The following is a 20,746-nucleotide window of genomic DNA, read 5'->3' as shown; positions in this document are numbered from 1 at the left end:
AAATATAGCACTCTCTGCAGCTTTTTATACCCTTTGCTGTGTATCTAGGCTCCCGGCTGTTGAGAAGCCACACTTTCCCATTGTGATGCTATGAGTGGGTCGGAACTAAATAGCCTTTATCTCACTTCCACTTGGGCTGCTGTGGGAACTTAAAAATTAAAAAAATAAATAAAGCTTGGACGGGCTTTCCTGTGTAATAATAGAAATAGAAGCCGTCATGGTTTGACAGGAAGGTGATGAGGGAGCCTCGCCTCATGTCCTTCACACTACACTTCTTAGAGGAACAATAGGGTGGGGCAGGGTTCGCGAAGTGGCTCAAGGGTCAAAAATAGAAGGGAAACTTTGACACACTTCCAGTTTTAAGTGGGTGCAAGTCTTATTCCTAGTTCGGCTTTCCTTACATCCAACAAACAATCTTTGATTTGGGCAGCGGTATCTACATCATCAACATCATTATTTTAGGGATGCTTTTAATATTTGTTTAGGGAAGCTTTTAATATTTGATGAATGATTGTATTTTAATATTTTGTTGGAAGCCTTCCAGAGTGGCTGGGGAAACCCAGCCAGATGGGTGGGGTAGAAATTATATATTATTATTATTATTATTATTATTATTATTATTATTATTTATTTGTATGCCACCCTATACCCGAAGGTATCAGGGTGGTTCACAACACAATATAAAAGCACAAAATACATAATAAAAATAATTAAAACAATTAACGATACTAATGTATACAAACTAATTAAAAATACACTCCCCAACAAAGGCCCCTAAACAGCCCACAGATACAAATGCAAACATCCAAATTAACACTTAACATTGAAAAACAATTTAAGGCAACCGCACCCCGAAATTTATATAGGCACTTCAGAAATACAGTCTGTGCAGGTACACTGTCCAATACTGGGATGAGGAGAAATGCTACCTGTTACTCTTATGTAGTGGGAAGATGATTTTAAAAGACAAAGCTGTCAGGGGTGGCAGGCCATTTCTAGTGGCTTGGTGGGCTGGATCTTTCCTGGGGGCCACAGGCCATCGACTCTTTTTGTACAGAAAATAAACATTTAATCATTTCCATTCCCCCCCCCTCTCTTTCTCTCTCTGCCCCAGCCACTCTGGGTAGATTTCAACATACAGTGGTACCTCGGGTTACAGACGCTTCAGGTTACAGACTCCACTAACCCAGAAATAGTACCTCGGGTTAAGAACTTCGCTTCAGGATGAGAACAGAAATCATGCTCCAGCAGCGCAGTGGTAGCAGGAGGCCCCATTAGCTAAAGTGGTGCTTCAGGTTAAGAACAGTTTCAGGTTAAGAATGGACCTCCAGAACGAATTAAGTTCTTAACCCGAGGTACCACTGTATATAAAAACATAATAAAACATTAAACATCTTGCCTATGCAGGGCTGCCTTCAGAGGTCTTCTAAATGTTGTTTAGTTACTTATCTCCTTAGCTTGGGGATCACATAAAGCAGATAGATAGTAAGACAAAAATGTTCCAGTTGTCACAGATCGCGCAGTATCCAAGTTGAGACACAGCAGGAGAAAGAGTAAGGAAAGCCTAGAAAATGAGAATGTATGCAGGTAAATGCCTACTTGCATCAATACAAATTTCATACAGACCTTTTCTATAGTTAATATTTTCTGTATTTATCTACTTGCCTTTTTTTAATGAACAGACAATAGAAGAGGGAAAAGGGTTGTAATGAGAGAAGGGGGTAGAGAAGGTGTATTTAGTGGTCCAAGCGGGCCAGATCAAGGGGACTTTTTGCTCCTCTTTCCCTATTAGTGGTACTGTATAGACTTTTGTTTACAGAATCTTATGCTTCAAGCAGCCAGTTCTTGTCTTACCAGCAGAGGGAGCCACAACCCTTCTTTCCTTTGCAAAAGCAGGAGGAGCATGCTAGAAAATGGCTACTTTTGGCACAGAGTCCTTTTTGGAAGAACTCCTTTGAAATGGCTCCAGGAATCAATTTAAGTGCGAGAAGTGGAAAAGAATAAGGCAGCCCTTCCCCGCCAGAGCTTCACTTGCCCGGAAAGAGGAGGGAACAGAGCGGGGAGACGAGAATACAAGTAGATGCGGAGCCGGGTGGAGCCACAATACGGGGTCACTCTTGGCCTGTGCCTACATTCCTTGGCTGCTGCTGCAGAAGTTCTTGACAGGAAATCCATGACAAAACAGAGCAAGAGTCGCTGTTTCCACCCTTTCTCATAGCCCGCTCACTGCTCCCTTTGGGTCATCGGTGCAGTGATGGGGGATGGCGGGGAGGAAGATGATTTCGCGGAGCTTTCTTGGAGCAAGGAGCCAAGTGGGAAGGAGCAAATTGGAACCAGGCAGTTGTGTGAAGGAGGAGTGAGCAGGATTGCAAGGCTGAGACCCACAGCCTGGCTCTACTTAGGAGGTGTTTTGAACTCCATTTAGACTCGCAGGCTCCAGTTTCGGGAAACGGGGCTTGCTTCCCACTGAACGCTTCTTATTAAGCATTTCAGGCTGCAGTCCTGTTTGCCCTGATTTCACAGCCCTCCTTCATCATCACAGATCAAGTTGCAAATCAGACCCCCACCTTAACTCCGCTGTATTTCCAAGTGATGCTTGGTTTCCTTCCAGTGGCTGTTCCATAAAATCCATCTTAGCTCAGCAGAAACAGATGGAAACCTGCTGTCAAGAAAGTATAAGTGCCTTGCACGGCATTCCTATGTATAGCCAGAGGTGCTAACTTGAATAAAATATGGGGGGTTGGGGGGTGGAGGTAAGCACTGCTCCACGTAATCGCTCACATGACATGGCACCCCCCCCACTTGAATGGCAATGCCCATTAAGTTGGGGTGTGTGTGTGCGCGCGCGCTCCTTTCTGATTTCTCCTTTCTTCCATTTCTTATACAGTGGCACCTCGGGTTACGTACGCTTCAGGTTACATACACTTCAGGTTACAGACTCCGCTAACCCAGAAATATTACCTCAGGTTAAGAACTTTGCTTCAGGATGAGAACAGAAATTGTGCAGTGGCGGCACAGCAGCAGCAGGAGGCCCCATTAGCTAAAGTGGTGCTTCAGGTTAAGAACAGTTTCAGGTTAAGAACAGACCTCCAGAAGGAATTAAGTTCTTAACCTGAGGTACCACTGTACATTCATTTCTTACATCTCAGCTCATCTGTAAGCTGCTTATGTGGCCACTCTGGTTTCTTTAGATGCCTCCCACTTTAATTTCTTGTCAGGTGTGTCTGCCTTTGTGCCCTCTACATTCCACCCTTAAGAAACTTCCATCCATCTTGGACTCCCTTCTCTTTGAGTATTTTAGACCATGGGATCTCACCCAGTAGTTCCTTAAGCTTTTTGAAATCAGCCTCCTGAATGTCCAGTGTGCATGTCAGACTACACTCAGCTTTTCCTTGCCTCTGTGTGATGAAACCCAAGAGGACATGATCACTTCCTCCCAGGTTTCCCAGTACTTCCAGTTTGTTGATCAGTTCCTCCCTGTTGGTGAGAACCAGGTCCAAGATAGTTCATCCCCTTGTCACTTCTTCCACCTTCTGGGAAATGAAATCCTCAGCGAGGCAATGGAGGAATTTGTTGGACCTTGCATTATTGGTAGAGTTTCAGTTCCAACACACATCCGGATAGTTGAAGTCTCCCATGACTACTATATCTCTCCTTTTTGAATGTTTGGTAATTGCTCTAGGAAGGCATCATTCAGGTCTTTGGTCTGGCTTTGAGGTCTATAACAGACACCCACAGAATGGTTCCTGTTGCTTCCCTCTCCGACCATTTTTACCCCTTTACAATCCCTGGTGGCCTTTTTGGGGAGTGTGATGGTAATCCTGTCTACATATGCAAGGCAGGCATGCCCAGATGTTCTCTGCAATAATTTCCCTCCTCCAATCACTGGAGGGATCAAATCATGGCATATTCTTGAACAGCAGACAAGCTTTAGAATGTGGTCTGTCAGTATATCCCCAGTGAGTTGAAACAGCTGCAAGGATCAAAGGCAGCCTCAGGATGGAGCCTCTTACTCAAGCAAGCCCAATTGAAGAAGCAGCAGGAGGAGGAGGAAACGGTGGTGGAACATTTCACTTGAGTTATTTTGAATCTTATGCTATTTTCTGGGAAGAGCTATAATATACATGTTTAAAGGATGGGGAACCTGAGCTTCGTCAATATAGTAGGAGATAGCTCAGCCAGTAGAGCATGAGATTCTTAATTTCAGGGCTGGGGGTTTGAGTCCCTTGTTGGACAAAAGATTCCTGCATTGCAGGGGGTTGGATTAGATTACCCTTGTGGTCCCTTCCAACTTTGCAGTTCTGTGCTTCTGTGAAATGTTCTTGGGCTCCAGCTTCCACCAATCCCAGCTACCAGGGCTAGTGTTCAGGGATGATGGGAGCTGCACTGCAAAAACACCACATCCCTGATATATTCATTATAAAAACCATTTGCCCAGCTGCCTAAGTAATTAGCCCTTGCCTTTAAGGAAGGGGCTGTAAGTTAGTGGTAGAACACCTGCCTTGTTTTCAGGAGGTCCCAGGGTCCATGCCTGGCAACTCCTCTCAGCCTCAAGCAAACATGGCCAATGCTCAGGAGTGATAGGAATTGTAGTTTAACAACCTCTGGAGGGCCACAGATTACACACACACACACACACACACACACACACATAGAATGTAGACAATCTTGAGCTCAATGGGCTTATAGTGTGGCATAGGATAAAGCAGCTTCCTAAGGCTGCACAATTTCTGGATTATGCCAGATTGGTGTGGTCATTGCTTTCTGTTTGGCATTAGGTTTCAAAGTTGCTAGCAGCATGTCTCATCAATGACACATCCTTTGGCTGAAGAAATCCAGCATCTCCTCTGCAGGCAGCAACCCAGCAAAAGGGATTGTGTACATTTTTTTGTAAAAGAGCAAGGTGGTGGTTCTTCGCCAGCAAGCAGCCCTCCTCTCTTTCTGTTTGGGAAACCACAGACAAGCCACACAAAAGCCCTTCTAGCCATGTGAACTCTCTGGCATTCCAGATGTAAACAGAGCTGTTCGGCTATCTCCGACCTTCCACATGTGTTTTGCAGCCATTTCCTATGAATGGCGCACTTACGAGGACAGTCAGGTCTCAAGAGCCACATGACTCTAGTGGTGCTTTTTACACATGCGAACCCTCCAGCAGATTCCTTTTTGCCTACATCTCTCTGAAGATGAATGTCAAATCTACACTGGCCAGAATGTTCATCTGAGTGACCAGTGTCTTCCAGTCTGACAGCACAACCCCACGTAAGGAATGTGTGAGAGAAGTTTGATGGCTATTTTCAAGTCCATGCATGGAAACTTTGAGGGCTGAATATTAGATTCCTGGGACTTCTGTCTTGTTTCAGTGCCCTAATGAAACCAGTGACACCGTCTCTGTGTCAATACATTCAATTCAAGAAGATCTACCACCCAGCAGTTGCCTTGAGGCCCTGAAGAGCAGAGAATTGCAATTTGGAAACTGCTCAGCAAAAGATCTGGACAAGCGAAAGAGATGCTTGACTGCTGCTTCTTGGCTAGCCATGGTGGTGCTTGGAGATGGCTAAGGAGGAAGGTATTTTTATACCAGCCATTATTTATCAAGATAAACTCTTTAAATACATTTCCACCGCAGAGGTGAATCATGCTTCCTGGAGATGAGCTTATCTCATCCTGTCCAGGAACAAAAATCCTGGAAGCCTTGCAAAGTGCGAACTTTGCCTTTCCCAGAGAGCACATACCAGTCCTTCTAGTTTCCTCACTGAGTTTCCTGATTCTCAGACTCCCTCACACAAAACCTAGACGCACACACGGGGACACACCTAGCTGCTGTCATCATATGTGATGGAACTCCAGCAAGTCCTCCCAGCCTTGAACACTCATTTGGAAACAGTGTTGTCAAGAGAATTCTTTTCATAAACAAACAGAAATTGGAAAAGCTTCAGGAATGAAATCATGCGATCATCATGCTAGTGCTTAAACTGGACCAATATGGGTCACAGAGATGACACAGGGAGAATGATCCCAAAGCTTAACAGCTCTGCTGCCTGCTCTCTAAATCCCCTTTGTCTGACTCTGCGCACATTGTATCCCAAGCTCCAGTGCCAATGTCTAGCAGAGAGGACACCCAGCACCAAAAGGAAAGGATTCTCTCTCCATTCTTTGGTTCTTGACTGGATGGTTTCCAAAGCTAAAACTGTTTTTATATGTAATCTGCCCAAGTTGTGAGTTGTTATTTCAATTCATGCCAAGCCAAATTGTTTTGCAGGTGAACAGTTTTGGTGCAAAAAGGGGACTTGGAGAGCAAAAGACATTTCCTTTTATTTTGCTGCCAGCTTGCGCCCTTTTTACTTCCACAGATAACATATGCTTTGGGGGTATTTCTTGAAAAATAATTCATCCTGATGCCCACATGATCCTAGCCAACTAGTGCTACATTCTGGAACCATCCCTGGAGTTATGAGTAGAACCACTTCAGAACTCTACTAGCTGACATTGGGCCTACCTTGTGAGCAGGGCTGATTCCAGACTGCTGCTATTCAATCACTTCCTGGCAAATCCAGGCTGTGCAATTAGGGTTGACCAACTTCTCAAGAGGATCAGACCTTTTATGATAAGGAAATTGATGGGAAAATGTGCTGGAAACTGTGGGATAACATTGGTTCTGAAGCAATGTCATCTAACCTCTTTGAAAACAAATCAGGATGAATGCTCCAAAACCAGGTCATCTTGAAGAGCTCAACTATTCATTTGAAGAAGAAAAATGCTCATCACACACATCTAGTTTAGCCCTCAGCTGAGGGAAGCAATAAAGTGGGTTGAGCCTGCAAAGAAGAAACTGTTAACTAACATTGCTGGGGAACTTTGCTGAATGGAGTTTACTGAGTAAGCATTATATGAGGATATTTTACTATGGGAAAGGGTCATTGCTGGATAATATGGCTATAAGTTAAGGCTGCATATTCTGCTCCTGTTTTCCTGAGAGGAAACACCATTGAATTCAATAGGACATATTTCTGAGTCTTCTTTCATAGGCGAGTCTGTGTGACCTCTTTTAATTTTGCTTCATCCAGGTAAGAAGAAGGACTCTAGCATGGAAACAGCCCAACTCTCCATGCAGCTTAGACCTCTTGCTGCTAAATTCATCATATGATTCTCCTTTATAACTTGTAGCGATATGTGTGTTGCTTGATCCAGCTCCCTTTGAGAGACAAACTATTAACTGAATAATCTGGGTTAAACTGCTTACTGTGTTTGCACATCAAACAGCATGCCCAAAATTGAGTAGGTTTCTCCATCTTCCACCCCATTCCATCTGAGCTATTACGCTTTTCTTTTGCTCTGCTGCTCAACTGGTGTTGTATTGTTCTGTATTTATTTAAGCAAGCAAATTCTCTTCTTTCTCTTAAGTCACCCCCTGGCTGCATTAAGTAACAGGGGGCTGACCAGTTCCCTGACTGCTGCAGTATTTCAGAGAACCACTTGGATGGCTGAAGGTTGCATTCATTCACACTCAGGTGGCAAGCGCAGCTAGTTAGAAAGACATGTCCCTGCTCTGCTGGCCTCCAGTGTTGATTGGCAAGCTAGCTGAGCAGGAAATACTATTCCTGCCCTGCTCCAACCTTGCCTTCCTCGTCCACCACCTTTCAGCATCAGTCAATGAAAAAGAGCCCCCTTCTGCCTGATTGTACTGAACATTGCATTAGGGGAAGGGTGTGTGAAAATGTTTATAGTGTGAGCTCATGGAAAGAGAAGCGCTGGCAAGAATCTAGATTGCAGAGCAAATGCCAGAGGAATCTCAGAGCCCCAGCATAAAGTGCATCATTGCTTTTAGTGAGTGCTGACTTGCTGGTAATGCTGATGTGCTGGTTGGAGTGAGGGATTATCAGGGAATGCAATAAAATTGACATCATGCTTCGGAGCTGAGGCAAGGTTGCATCTGTCAACAGCACGACCCTCTTCTTTGCTCACAATTCTAAAAATATATCTGTATTGAATGAAGGACTTCATCGACTTCATCTGTGGCCGAGAGAGAGGCTTCCTACAAATGCAGACAGGAATTGTGCATCCCTAGAGTAGCTTTCCAGACATCTTTGATACTCACGGGAGACATGGTGGCCCAGCTTTTCATAGTGGGAGAGGTTTTTTTTAAAAAAATGCAATTATCCCATTAATTCTTAAACTTACATATACACAGAATATTATTCCCTTCCCTCAAAATAAGCAGCTTTTCCTTTTTATGTAATGAGGACACTCTGTGTGTACCTATCGGGCCTAGAGTCAGTGGGTGGGGGAATCTGTTTTTGCAGACCCTGTACCCATTTTTCCTACTGGAAGGTCCGCAACACAGCCACACAATATATTTAAAGCACATGGTTTCTCTCAAAGAATTCTGGGAACAGAACTGGGAACAGAACTACAATTCCCAGCCACCTTAACAAACTACAGCCAGTTGGGTAGGGTATAAATAATAAAATTATCATCATCAACATCACCAGGAGTCTGGTTTTTTTGGGGGGGGGGAGGTGAAGATGTGACCATAGTCCTTACTTCCTGTCTGACACTTAGAATCTTTCGCAGAAGCTTCTTATACATCCTGAAAAAACAGGGAGGGTGGTCCTTCTGTACCAAGCATGAGTGATCCCAAATTGAGAAAAACTAACATTTAGGGCTGGGTGATATATCATCCAAAATTGGTTTGAAGTCCACATCATGGTAACAGTTTCATAATATTTGGCATGGCGATATATTGCAAATCACGATGTGTGTGTGTGTGCTATGTAAAAAATCATGACGTGGGGGGAAAATCATGATTCTCTTATGATTCCTGCCATCTCTGTTGCTCTATACTATAAAATAACAGTTGGAACAATATGTTAAATGTAAGTAAAAATATCTCTGTTTTAGACTCCTGAGTAGTAGCAGTTGTCAGGACATTGCCCCATTCGCTTCCACACAGTTCCATCCTGATTTCAGACATTGTCATATATTGGTATATTGTGATGTTTAGCTGATGATATATCATGATGTTGAAAACCGGACATCACTCAGCCCTAACACCCTTATGGATCGCAGGATCTAGAATCAGTGGTGGAGCAAGCTGATTGGGCACCTGGGGAGGTGTGCGTACCCTGTGCCCAGGGGCGGGGCCAACCACCCACGGGACAGGGCAAGCCAGGGCAGGACGCTCTGCGGGGCCTCTGAAGAGTCTGTCCTACAGCTGAGGGGGAGGCAGCTGAGGGGGAGACACTGCCCCGTTTGGGGCAGTGTGGAGCCTGTGGGCGCCAAGCCACCGCTTCACTCCCAGGAGAAACGCGTGGCTCGGGCACACAGCAGGCCCCATGGTGAATGCCGCCCAGCATTTTATCACCCCCCTCAGTAGTGACACCCAGGGTGGCCCGCCCCCACCACACCCCCTTCCTCCACCCCTGTCTAGAATCAGTCTAGATGGAAAACAGCATGTTCAGCATGAATAATTCCTGACTGAGGAAAAACTACATTTTCCGTGCAACCAACAGGTTTGTGCATAACCAACCTTAGCGTCATGATGTCGGAATCAACCCAACTGCAAAATGTTGTCTTCTTACCTTGTCACAGAGGAAATTGCAGAAACCTGTGGTTGCCCTGTTAACAGTTGGGTTCAATTCATATGATGGCTCTTTGGCTTAGGTTGGCTGTTCCTTTCCTGAAAGTGTAAAGTTCAATTTTCAAATATCCAGGATGGAGCTTAGATCATGAGTACAAATCTTCACCGGGAATTCAAACGATGGCCTTCTCCTCTGTTGACAGAGTATCACATTACTGCCTAAGCTTGATGCCTTATTCCAAAACTTCAGCCACAGTGACAATTCCTTATGGAGCCTTTGGTGGGAGGGATGACTAAAACACACCAGGTAAGCAGTCACGGTCTAGTTGCTTATGTCTCCTATCAAGCCAAAGCTTTCCCCAGTGGGATTATACAAAGCTGTTTATACTGGATTCAGTTATGACTGAGCTTGCATTCCACTGGAGTTCACGTATGTTCAGGGAATAACATGTCAACTCATCGTTTTGGAATTGCATTTGCTGTTTACTTTCAAGCTACCTGTTTTTGGCAATTGGCATTGCCACTCCATTGTGTAAGTGCATGTATATTTGCAAGTATACACATGTATGTATCAAATCTTCATCTTCACAGATATCCTCAGAGGTCAGTGGCTACATAGCAGATAATAGTTATGGCCCTACAATCTGCATCACAAACACATTATGGAGATTAAATGGCTATTTAGGTATTATACAGGGGTTGTATATTGCCATTGGATTCTACTCTGTCCACATTTCCCACCAACAAATTGGACTACAGCTGAACTGGGGTGGGGAGGGTCAAATGGGATGAGCTCCCAGTTTTGAAAATTCAGATTCTGATGGTGTGTGGATTCAAAAGGTCTTTGTAAGACAAAAATCTGATGCTTTGATAGAACTAGAGACCTTCTTAATTACTTATGCCATTTATGTCTCACCACCAAGAAGCTCAAGATAGCATAAATGGTTCTCCACCCCGATTTCATCCTCACAGCATCCCTGTGAGGTAGGCTTGGCTATTTATACCCTGACTGACTGACCTTCTGTGTATCAGAGTGGGCACCCTCAACGGCAAAGACCTCTGTATAGATATCCAAAACGATCAAAGTGGAATGTGGAAAGAAACGAGCCTCAGATGTCCCTCTTGGTATAAAAAAATATTTTCCTAAGTACGTAGATTAAATTATTTTTTTGGCACAGCCAAGACTACCACAAACCTGACTCCCACAAACTCTGATTACCATGATACCCAAAGCAACAAAGACTCCTTCCTCTTCCACACACCCACAAACACACCTCCTCCTCTATTTTGGAACTGACTGCGGGCAGAGCCTCAAAATGCTCTTCTGCCTCTTGTATTTTTGGCCCAGTCTCCACTTTGAAATGTGACCAAGGTGACATTTGGATGATTAGCGTAACCAGTGGTTATCAGCTTTCCTGGCTGCTTAGGACCTTCTCACAGCCTTGCCATTCCTCAAACGCTGTAGATGCTTTGTGTGAAAAAGAACACCCCTTTTCTGGTTAGTCGCAAGAAGATGACTGAGAGAGAACCAGGACTATCCCTCAAATTAGCACCTGCACATCAGAGCCAGTCCCAGATGCTGAACAATAATTATGGCGAAAACAGTTCATTGTGCAGCAAATACCTTTTTTGGGCAACTTTCAATAGTCACTGGGAGGAACTCAGCATTGCATTAAGTTGATCGTTCTGACAGCTCAAGCATTTCAGTTTACAGGGAAATCTTCTCTAAGCTTTAACACTTTGTTTTGGGGGTTCTCCTGACCTGCCCAGAGCCAATATCAGTGGGTACATGGGGTGAAGAAAAGGGTACAAGTCTCATTGCATGAGAAGGAGTCAGGTGAACCCCACAGACTGATTCCTACTGTGACAGAAAAAGATAATACAACTTTCAGAAATTTTAGCCAGATTTTAATTGCTGGCTTACATGTGTGCACATTTGTACAACTAGTTTTACATATTGGACAGTATTACATATTTTAAAATACTGATTAAGATTATATGGTGAATCCATTTGTTCTATTTTCACCTTTTTAATGGAGGGGTGGTGGTGGTGAATCTCAGATATTTAGGGCATGTCCGGTAGGCCACTTTCCAAGTTTCTACTCTGGCCAAAGCACTCAAGAATGCAGGAAGCATCTTAGGAGGAAATAGGCAGTCTGACATCCTTGATCCTGGGAAATCTGGGTCTTTAATGGTCCTTGTCAACTAATAGCCTGCAGTCTCCAACTACCTCAAGATATCTGCAATCACCTTGAAGAAAATTCTCATTTTTATATCCACGTTTACTCCAGTCTTTTCCCATCCTCATGTATGTAACTGGATCAAAATTCTGCAAAACTTGAAATCCTGCTTCCCTAATGCAAGCTGGTCTTCAAGCAGAGGCTGGACAGTCATCTGTTGGAGAGGATCCAGTTCTGTATCAAGCAGGGAGATGAACTTGGTGGCCTACAAGGCCCCCTTCTGACTCTATGGTCACCTCCACATCATACTTTTAACTCATGGTTCTGTGTTCTTTTGTGCACCGGGGACCAATTTGTGGGACGGTGCTGCTAGCTCCAATTGCAAGGGGCCCTCCTGGTCTTTTGTGTGATCTCACAAGGCCTTGCCCTGCACTTGTGTGGCCTTGTGGGTAGAATGCTGGCCTTTTCAAAAGGGCTTGTCATGGTCTTTCCCTTCATCAAGCTTCCGGGGGCGGCGCGAACGGCAATGGCGGTCCTCTTCTGAACGGGAGAGGAGGCTCCGCAGACAACGGGTCGTCCGCTACGGCGAAGCGGAGACCCATTTCGGAAAACCCCAGGCAGCAAGAGCCTGGGGTCTTGAGGCTCGGTGGGCGCCTTGAGCGACCCTCCAAACGCGAAAGGAACCCCGTAAGGGGCTCCGGAGCGTGGAGGGGGGTTGCGGCGCTGAGAGCTGTTTCACAGTCGGCGGAGCGAAGCCGCGCTGCTGCTGCCGGTGAGCGCTGATCCCTTTTCCTGTCAAATTTGGATTCGGACGAAAAGCAACTTATTCGTGAGTAAAGACTGAATCACTCGAAATTAGAGACTTTAAATGAAAAATCTTAATTTGCTTGAACTTGGCTGAAAGCGGAGAGACGTGGAAACAGGAAGTCCGTCTTCCGCAGCCATTGAACTTGAAAAAAGCAACTAGTTGGAGGAGTGGAGGCTGAAAGAAAGAGATTTTAAACTTTACAGATCTAAGCATCTACTGAACTTGCAACATAAAGTAAAGACTTTAAGCTAAAGATTTGGAATTAGTACTTGCACTTGACTTTCCTCCTTTTATTGGATTACAAATTAGAAGGTGAAACCCAGGGTCCGGAGCTGCCTGAGCATTGAGAGATTGAGCTGTCAGTACTGCAGATTTGGATACTGTATATTGGAACTTGCAACAACCTGAGGGTATTGAGACCTTTTAAATTTGAAACATTCTTTTTGGAGACAAATAAGCACTGTCTGTAACAAAGTGACCACTTATAAACTCTGCTAAACATTTGTATCTGAAGGTTCTTGGATATTAAATTAGACTGTGCTGGTCCCGGGGGGACGGTTACTGTTACCGTAGTCAAAGTTCAGTCCTAAGTCACTAGCCTGGAGATAGTCCACAAAGTGCGAGGTGAGGTCCGAAACAGGGAGCCGGGCGGGGACAGGAACACTCGAAGATCAGAAGCAGGTAGCCAGGCGGGGAACAGGAACACTGGAGGAACAGGACTGGATGCTGGCCAAAACAGCTCTTCAATGACGACGTTGCTCCCGCAACCTGGGACCGGGCTGACTGCCCTTTATCTTCTCTAAGGCCAGGGGCGGTCCCGGCCCCCAGGAGCCCCGCCTCTCCTGGCCTTAAGGCGAGCACTCCTCCTGGGAGAAACCAGTTCCCTTCGCCTCTCTGCCCTAAGCCTCTGCAGTTCAGGAGAGGCCGAAGGGTTACTGGGCCCCGGGGAAGGCTCACCTGTAGACACTGAGTCCTCAAGCACCTCTGGGGCCAGAATGGTTTCACCTGGTGCCTGCTCCTGAGGATCTGGCACAGGTGCAGGCTCCTCAGAATCTAGGCCTTGCCCCAGTTCAGCCGGCCCTGGAGGCGGGGACTCCTGTGCCGGCTGGGATTCCTCCGGTTCACTCTCAGAATCGGAATCCCAGGCCATCACATAGACTCTGAAAGACATTTTAAGCTCCCTCTAGAGGATTGGATTAAAACAGTGACTTTACATGTACATTTACTTTCGATTCCCTTGTTGTTTGCTTGCTCTGGGCCTTTCTATTCCCATGGGAATAACTCAGTGTGACCTTGACTGATAGATAACGTTGGAATGAGTGGCACAAGAAAAAGAGGGAGAGTTAGACAAACAACTTTAACAACTCTAACCTCAGCCTCGCAGACACGCAGATCATCTGTACCTACTTTGCCCTCAGAAGTAGAAGTTGAAGAAGTTGCCTTGTCACAGGCAAAAGAGGGAGAGGGTGAAGCAGAGCAGTTACAATTGGAAGATATGGCCTCAGGAGCATCTGTTTCTGTTCTAGACAAAATCTTTGAAAAATTGGAAGCTTTGGACAAGAAAGTAGATGTGCAATCAGCAAAGATTGACAAAAATACAGAATGTCTAAATAAATTAACTATACAAGTGGTACAGAATACACAAGCAATTGGACAGTTAACGGAGGCCTCAGCAGAAAATCGGAAATTGGCTGAGGATACCAGACAAAAATTGGAAAATTTAGAGCAAGAGGTAAGACCACTCACTAAACAAGTTGGGGAACATCAGATTTATCTTTCTATGATAGAACTGCGAAATCGTGAGAATAATTTGAGGATTAGATCATTACAAGAGGCAGAAGAAGGAAATCTAACTGAGTTTTTGACCAAAGAATTCTCCAAGTTCTGGAATTTGGAAGAAAAGGACTTTAAAATTGTGTCAGCTTTCAGACTTGGAAGATTCACAAAGAAGGAGAGGCCCAGAGACTGTTTGATAACATTGAGATCAAAGGAGGAAAGGGATAAGATTTTGGGCCTACACTACGGAAAGTCACTGGAGGTTTTGGATAGAAGAATTGAAATTTATAAAGATATTCCAAGACAACTGCTGGATCTTAGAGCCGCCTATTCTGAACTTGTTAAACTACTAAGGAGCAACGCAATTCCATTCAGGTGGGAATTCCCCCAAGGAATATCTTTTACCTTTAGAGGGAGAAAGGTTAAAATTAGAACATTGGAAGAGAGAGACAAATTTTTGGCTACACACGGAGAGGACCTTCAAAAAGGAATTGAATTACCTTCTGGGCCTGGGGCAACGCCAGCATCAACACCAGCACCTGGGGAACCTGAAGATTCAGAGAAGATACCACCCCTGGAGAAATAACCAGATTAATTCAGGATGTCTCTGCAATTGCTGAGTTGGAATATTAATGGTTGTAACATTCCGGAAAAAAGGAAGAAAATATTTCACATATTAAAAAAAGAACAATTGGACATTATCTGTCTACAAGAAACACATGTGACGAGGCTCCATAGAAAAGTGTTAATAAATAAAAGATTGGGCCAGGAATTTGTATCGTCGGATAAAGTCAAGAAGAGAGGCGTGGTGATATATGCAAAAGAGAGCCTGTCACCCAAATTCTTATTTAAAGATGAACATGGAAGAATTTTGGCTATTGAGATACAATATCAAGGAGAGAAACTGTTGATATTAGGAATCTATGCACCTAATGAAGGGAAATCGGAATTTTACAAGAAGCTGCAGGAGACAATGCTGGACTATCTGGACTACAACAACATCATAATGATGGGAGATATGAATGGGGTCGTATCAACTAACATGGACAAGTCACAAAGTCAAAATGTTACAAAAGACGGCAGACTACCTAAAACCTTTTTTGAAATGACAGACAATATGGATTTGATTGACATCTGGAGGACAAAGAACCCACTAGGAAGAGAGGGAACATTCTTTTCTGAAGCCCAACTGACCTGGACAAGAATCGACCAAATATGGATTTCTAGAGGCCTGGCACCTAAGGTCAGAAAAGTGGAAATCTGCCCAAAGACCTGTTCCGACCATAATGCAGTAAAGATGGATATGACACTACTACCAACTGGATCCTTTAGATGGAAGATGAATGACAATTTGTTCAGAGATCAGGAAATTACCAAGAAGGCCCAAAAAGTTTTGAAGGATTACTTTGAGATAAATATGAATACTACGGTGGAAAAAAGAATCGTCTGGGACGCAAGCAAAGCTGTAATGAGGGGATTCTTGATACAACAGAATGCAGTAAAGAAAAGAACACAAAATGAGAAAAAAGATAAGATCTTGGATAAAATAAAAGAATTAGAGAAGAAATTAAGAGTGAATCCGAAGTCACAGCCAACTCTGAGAGAAATTAAACTTTATCAAACACAATATTCTAAACTGATAAATCAGGAAATTGAATGGAAGGTTAAATTAATGAAACAAAAAACGTTTGAGTCGGCGAATAAATGTGGAAAACTGCTAGCTTGGCAGTTGAAGAGAAGACAAAGATTAAATACGGTTACAAACTTAGAGGTTGATGGAAAAAACATTCAGAATCCAGTGGACATTAGAAAGTGTTTCCAGAGATACTTCAAAAAACTATACACCCAAGGGCCGCAAGACGAAGTTGAGATCAAACAATTTTTGGCAAAAAATGGACTATCTAAATTGTCACAAGAAAATAGGACAATCCTGAATTCTAAAATAACACGACAGGAGATTGAACAAGCCATTCAGAACATGCAACTCGGCAAATCTCCAGGGCCAGATGGGCTGACTTCCAAGTACTATAAGACATTAAAAGACTATTTGATACAACCTTTGATGGAGGTCAGCAATGAAATTATGGAGGGGAAGAGGGCACCGGAGTCGTGGAAGGAAGCGTTCATCACATTAATACCAAAGTCGGAAGCTGAAAAGACACAACTTAAGAACTATCGTCCCATCTCCCTTCTAAATGTGGATTACAAAATATTTGCAGACATTTTGGCAAGTAGATTTAAAAAAGTTTTAAATGAAGTAATTCATAAGGACCAGGCTGGCTTTCTCCCAGGTAGACATCTGTTTGCTAATACAAGGAACATTATTGACATTTTGGAACTTTTGCAAACAGATATAAATACAAAAGCAGTTTTAATTTTTATAGATGCGGAGAAGGCCTTTGACAATATCTCCTGGAAATTTATGATGGGAAATTTAAAAGAGATGGGAGTGGGACGGGGTTTTGAGAATGGGATTGAGGCGATATATTCAGAACAGAAAGCTAAATTGATAGTTAACAATGTGGTTACAGAAGAGTTCAAAATTGAAAAAGGGACACGACAAGGTTGCCCTATCTCCCCTTTGTTATTCATTTCGGTTCTGGAAGTGCTATTGAACATGATTAGAGGGGATCGGCTGGTGGAAGGAATTCAGGTCGGACAGAAACAATACAAATTAAAAGCCTTTGCAGATGACCTGGTTTTGACCCTGCAGAAGCCAGAGCCTAGTACGAAAAGAGTATTACAACTGATTAATGACTTTGGTCGGGTGGCTGGGTTTAAATTAAATAAACAGAAAACTAAGGTCTTGGGGAAAAATTTGACTGATACAGAGTCAGAACGGTTTCAGAATGAGACGGAACTTAATGTGGTTAAGAAAGTAAAATACCTAGGGGTAAACATAACAGCAAAAAATCTAAGTCTATTTAAGGACAATTATGAAAAATGTTGGACAGAAATTAAGAGAGACTTAGACAGTTGGTCAAAATTGAAACTTTCTTTGTTAGGCCGAATTGCTGCTATCAAGATGAATGTATTGCCAAGGATGTTGTTTTTATTTCAAACACTTCAGGTTTTGGACAAAAAGGAGTGCTTTCAGAAGTGGCAGAGAGATATTTCTAAGTTTGTCTGGCAGGGCAAAAAGCCCAGAATTAAGTTTAAGATACTAACTGACGCAAAACAAAGAGGGGGCTTTGCCCTGCCAGACCTAAAGCTGTATTATGAAGCCGCAGCGTTCTGCTGGCTAAAAGACTGGCTACTTCTTGAAGACACTGATGTGCTAGATCTGGAAGGGTTTAACAATACTTTTGGATGGCATGCATATTTATGGTATGACAAGGTTAAAGCAAATAAGGCCTTCAAGAACCATATTGTCAGAAAATCACTGTTTAATGTCTGGACAAAATATAAAGACTTGCTGGAAAATAAAACACCAAGGTGGCTTTCACCTCTGGAAGCTAAGGCCCGAAAAAGACCCAATATGGAGGCTAAATGGCCAAAATATTGGGAAATACTAGAAAAGGATGGAGATAATTGGAAATTGCAGAGTTTGGAGAAAATGAAAGACAAAGTGCGAGATTGGTTACATTACGCTCAGATTAAAGAAGTTTTTAAAAATGATAAGAAACTAGGGTTCCAGGTGGAGAAATCGAAACTAGAAACAGAATTGTTAGAACCTAAGATTAAGGTACTTTCAAGGATGTATAACTTGCTGTTGAAATGGAATACACAAGATGAAACGGTTAAATCGGCCATGATAAGGTGGGCACAGGACATTGGGTATAACATCATGTTTGAGGACTGGGAAAGGTTGTGGAGTAATGGATTGAAATTTACTGCATGTAACGCTTTGAAAGAAAATGTAATGAAAATGATTTATAGATGGTATATGACCCCAGTCAAACTTGCAAAAATTTACCACCTGTCTGATAATAAGTGTTGGAAATGTAAAGAGTGTGAGGGAACGTTCTTCCACCTCTGGTGGACTTGCCCTAAAGTGAAGGCGTTCTGGGAAATGATTTATAATGAATTGAAAAAGGTATTTAAATATACCTTCACTAAGAAACCAGAGGCTTTCCTTTTGGGTATTGTCGGCCAAGGGGTGGAAAAGAAGGACCAGACATTTTTTATGTATGCAACAACAGCAGCAAGGATACTTCTCGCAAAATACTGGAAAACTCAAGATCTACCCACACTGGAAGAATGGCAGATGCAACTGATAGACTACATGGAACTGGCTGAAATGACCGGCAGAATTCGTGACCTGGGAGAGGAGAGGATTGAGGAGGATTGGAAGAAATTTAAGAATTATTTACAAAAACATTGTAATTTGAGTGAATGCTAAATAAGATGCTAGACCAAAATAACTGAGCACCACCAAATTTAGAAGTTTTTTTTTTTTTAAGAAAATAAGTAAGACTGTGAAAATTTAACTCCTTTCGAGAACTATAAGATTATGAAACATAGAAGGGATATAAGAATCTAAATAAGATGATAAATTGCTGACAAAATGTTATAACGATGAAAGTGGGAGCGGGAGATGTGAGGAAGTCCAAAGAAAATGTGAAACTATGTTAAGACAAATGTTATATTGTTTATTATGTTTATTTTTATTGTAAAACCCAATAAATTGCTTTAAAAAAAAAAAAAAAGGGCTTGTCATGGTCTTTCCCTTCATCAAGCTTCCCCAACTCACCCTCTCTCAGTTTAGAGTCTCTTCACTGAAGCTTCAAATGGCGGCTGGTTTTCTGGGCCAAAGGAGAATTTTACTCTCAGTCACCATTGTCTATTGGTTGTGAGGTGGGGTTTCTTTTGTGGCTTTTTTCTCAGTAAAAAAAAAGCCATTTTTGTTAGGTGTTTGTCATAACTTGGGTGAAAATAGGATTGGCTTAACATGGCAGGTGCTCTGGGATACTTTCCCATAGTCCATTCCAAACCCCACAGGATCACCCTGAGTCAGACATCCCCCCTGTGCTCCACATTGAGGAATTTCCTTTGGAAGAGCCCAAGGTCTGAGCATGGGGGTGTCTGATTCATGAGGTAACTGCTGCTTGTCAATGACATACAGCCTGGAGGCATTTGGGTTGAGAGGAAGGGAGACTGCCCAGGGAAGGAAGGAAGAAGAGGCAAGGCTCCAGGGCTGTACGGCCAACCAGTCACGCCTGTGTGTACAGACAGAAATCCTGGCTGTGTAGGTGGTGATCTCAGAACAAATCATTCACTAGCATATCCTTCAAAGATACAAACGGGGCTTTGCCAAATATCCCTTCCTTGGAACAGTAGTCAAACGCACATGTACTGGTTGTATCTCCGCCCAGTGGTACATAGCAACGTGCTGTTGCATTGTCTCCTGCTAGTTCCCCCCCCCTTAACCCAGAACAAAGGAAAGAACAAATGTCTTTGCGGCTCACGATGGCAGTAAAGAGAAGGAAAAACTTATTCACTTCCAGGAATGCTGGAAGTCAAGGGAGCACTTGGCAGCACTTCAGTTGATGACACTGCCTCTCTCTATGAGACCATGCGCTTCACATCCCAACGAATAGATGGGGGAGCAATGTTGCTTTATTTACAGCGGGCGGATGCTTCAGATGGTTCTGTTCCCAGAAATAATCAGTACCCTTTGACTAAGTTAATCCCTGATACAAAATCCTCTAAATGAGGGGTGGGGAGACTTCTTCAGCCTGAGGACTGCATTCCTGCCATACGTTACCTTCCAGAGTTGACATGCCAACAGAGGGTGGGGCCAAAGCTCCATATACCTTCCATTCACACATATATATACCTTTCATTCACACTCATCCCTTCATCCATCCACATGCTCCTGACCCACCCTCACTCTGTGATCATCCTCATCTATGCATCAGCAGCACATGGTTCCTCTTAGGTTTTTCCCCGAAGATGAAAGTTACAGCTTGCCTGATGTTAAATAGAGAATTGTGAAATTGCTAGTTGTGGCCTGATTAAATAATGGTCATTATGATCTGAGCCAAGGCTGGTCCAATACATTTGGGCACCTGAGGTGAGCAACAAAATGACACCCCCTTTCCCTGCCAGGAACGGGGGGGGGGGGAGATAAAGACATCAGGTTCTGCTGCCCCTGTGGGTCCTGCCACCTGAGGTGGTCATCGTGACCAGTGTCACCTGCAAACCCCATAGTCTTTCACTGCGTGGTTGGATTTCATGCCATATAAGCAAAGCTAAACACTTTACTTGACATGGTGACATTAAGTGATTGACATGTGGTGGCCCCGCCCACCTGTCAAAATAGCCCACGGGACTTGCGGGAGGTTGAGATCTGGCTCACCGGCTAGATCCAATTCCCACCCCTGCCTTAAAGCAGCGCCTGGACACCTAGGATCGGAATGTTAATAGCTCAGGGTATTCAGGTGATGTGTCTCCATGGGAGAT

General features: G+C 43.6%; 1 long non-coding RNA gene across 1 annotated transcript; it reads right to left on the bottom strand.

Annotated features, from left to right (window-relative positions):
- Positions 1–1,443: 1,443 nt before the first annotated feature.
- On the bottom strand, positions 1,444–20,334 carry LOC308470707. The gene is made up of 4 exons (XR_013982580.1): positions 20,169–20,334; positions 10,596–10,696; positions 9,579–9,770; positions 1,444–1,564 (listed from the first exon to the last, which is right to left on the bottom strand). It is a non-coding gene; the product is annotated as an uncharacterized lncRNA (long non-coding RNA).
- Between the last annotated feature and the right edge of the window lie 412 nt (positions 20,335–20,746).

This window comes from Podarcis pityusensis (genome assembly GCF_964106645.2).
Source record: "Podarcis pityusensis genome assembly, chromosome: 2".
NCBI lineage: Eukaryota > Metazoa > Chordata > Lepidosauria > Squamata > Lacertidae > Podarcis > Podarcis pityusensis.
This window is presented reverse-complemented; position numbering and strand designations above follow the sequence as displayed.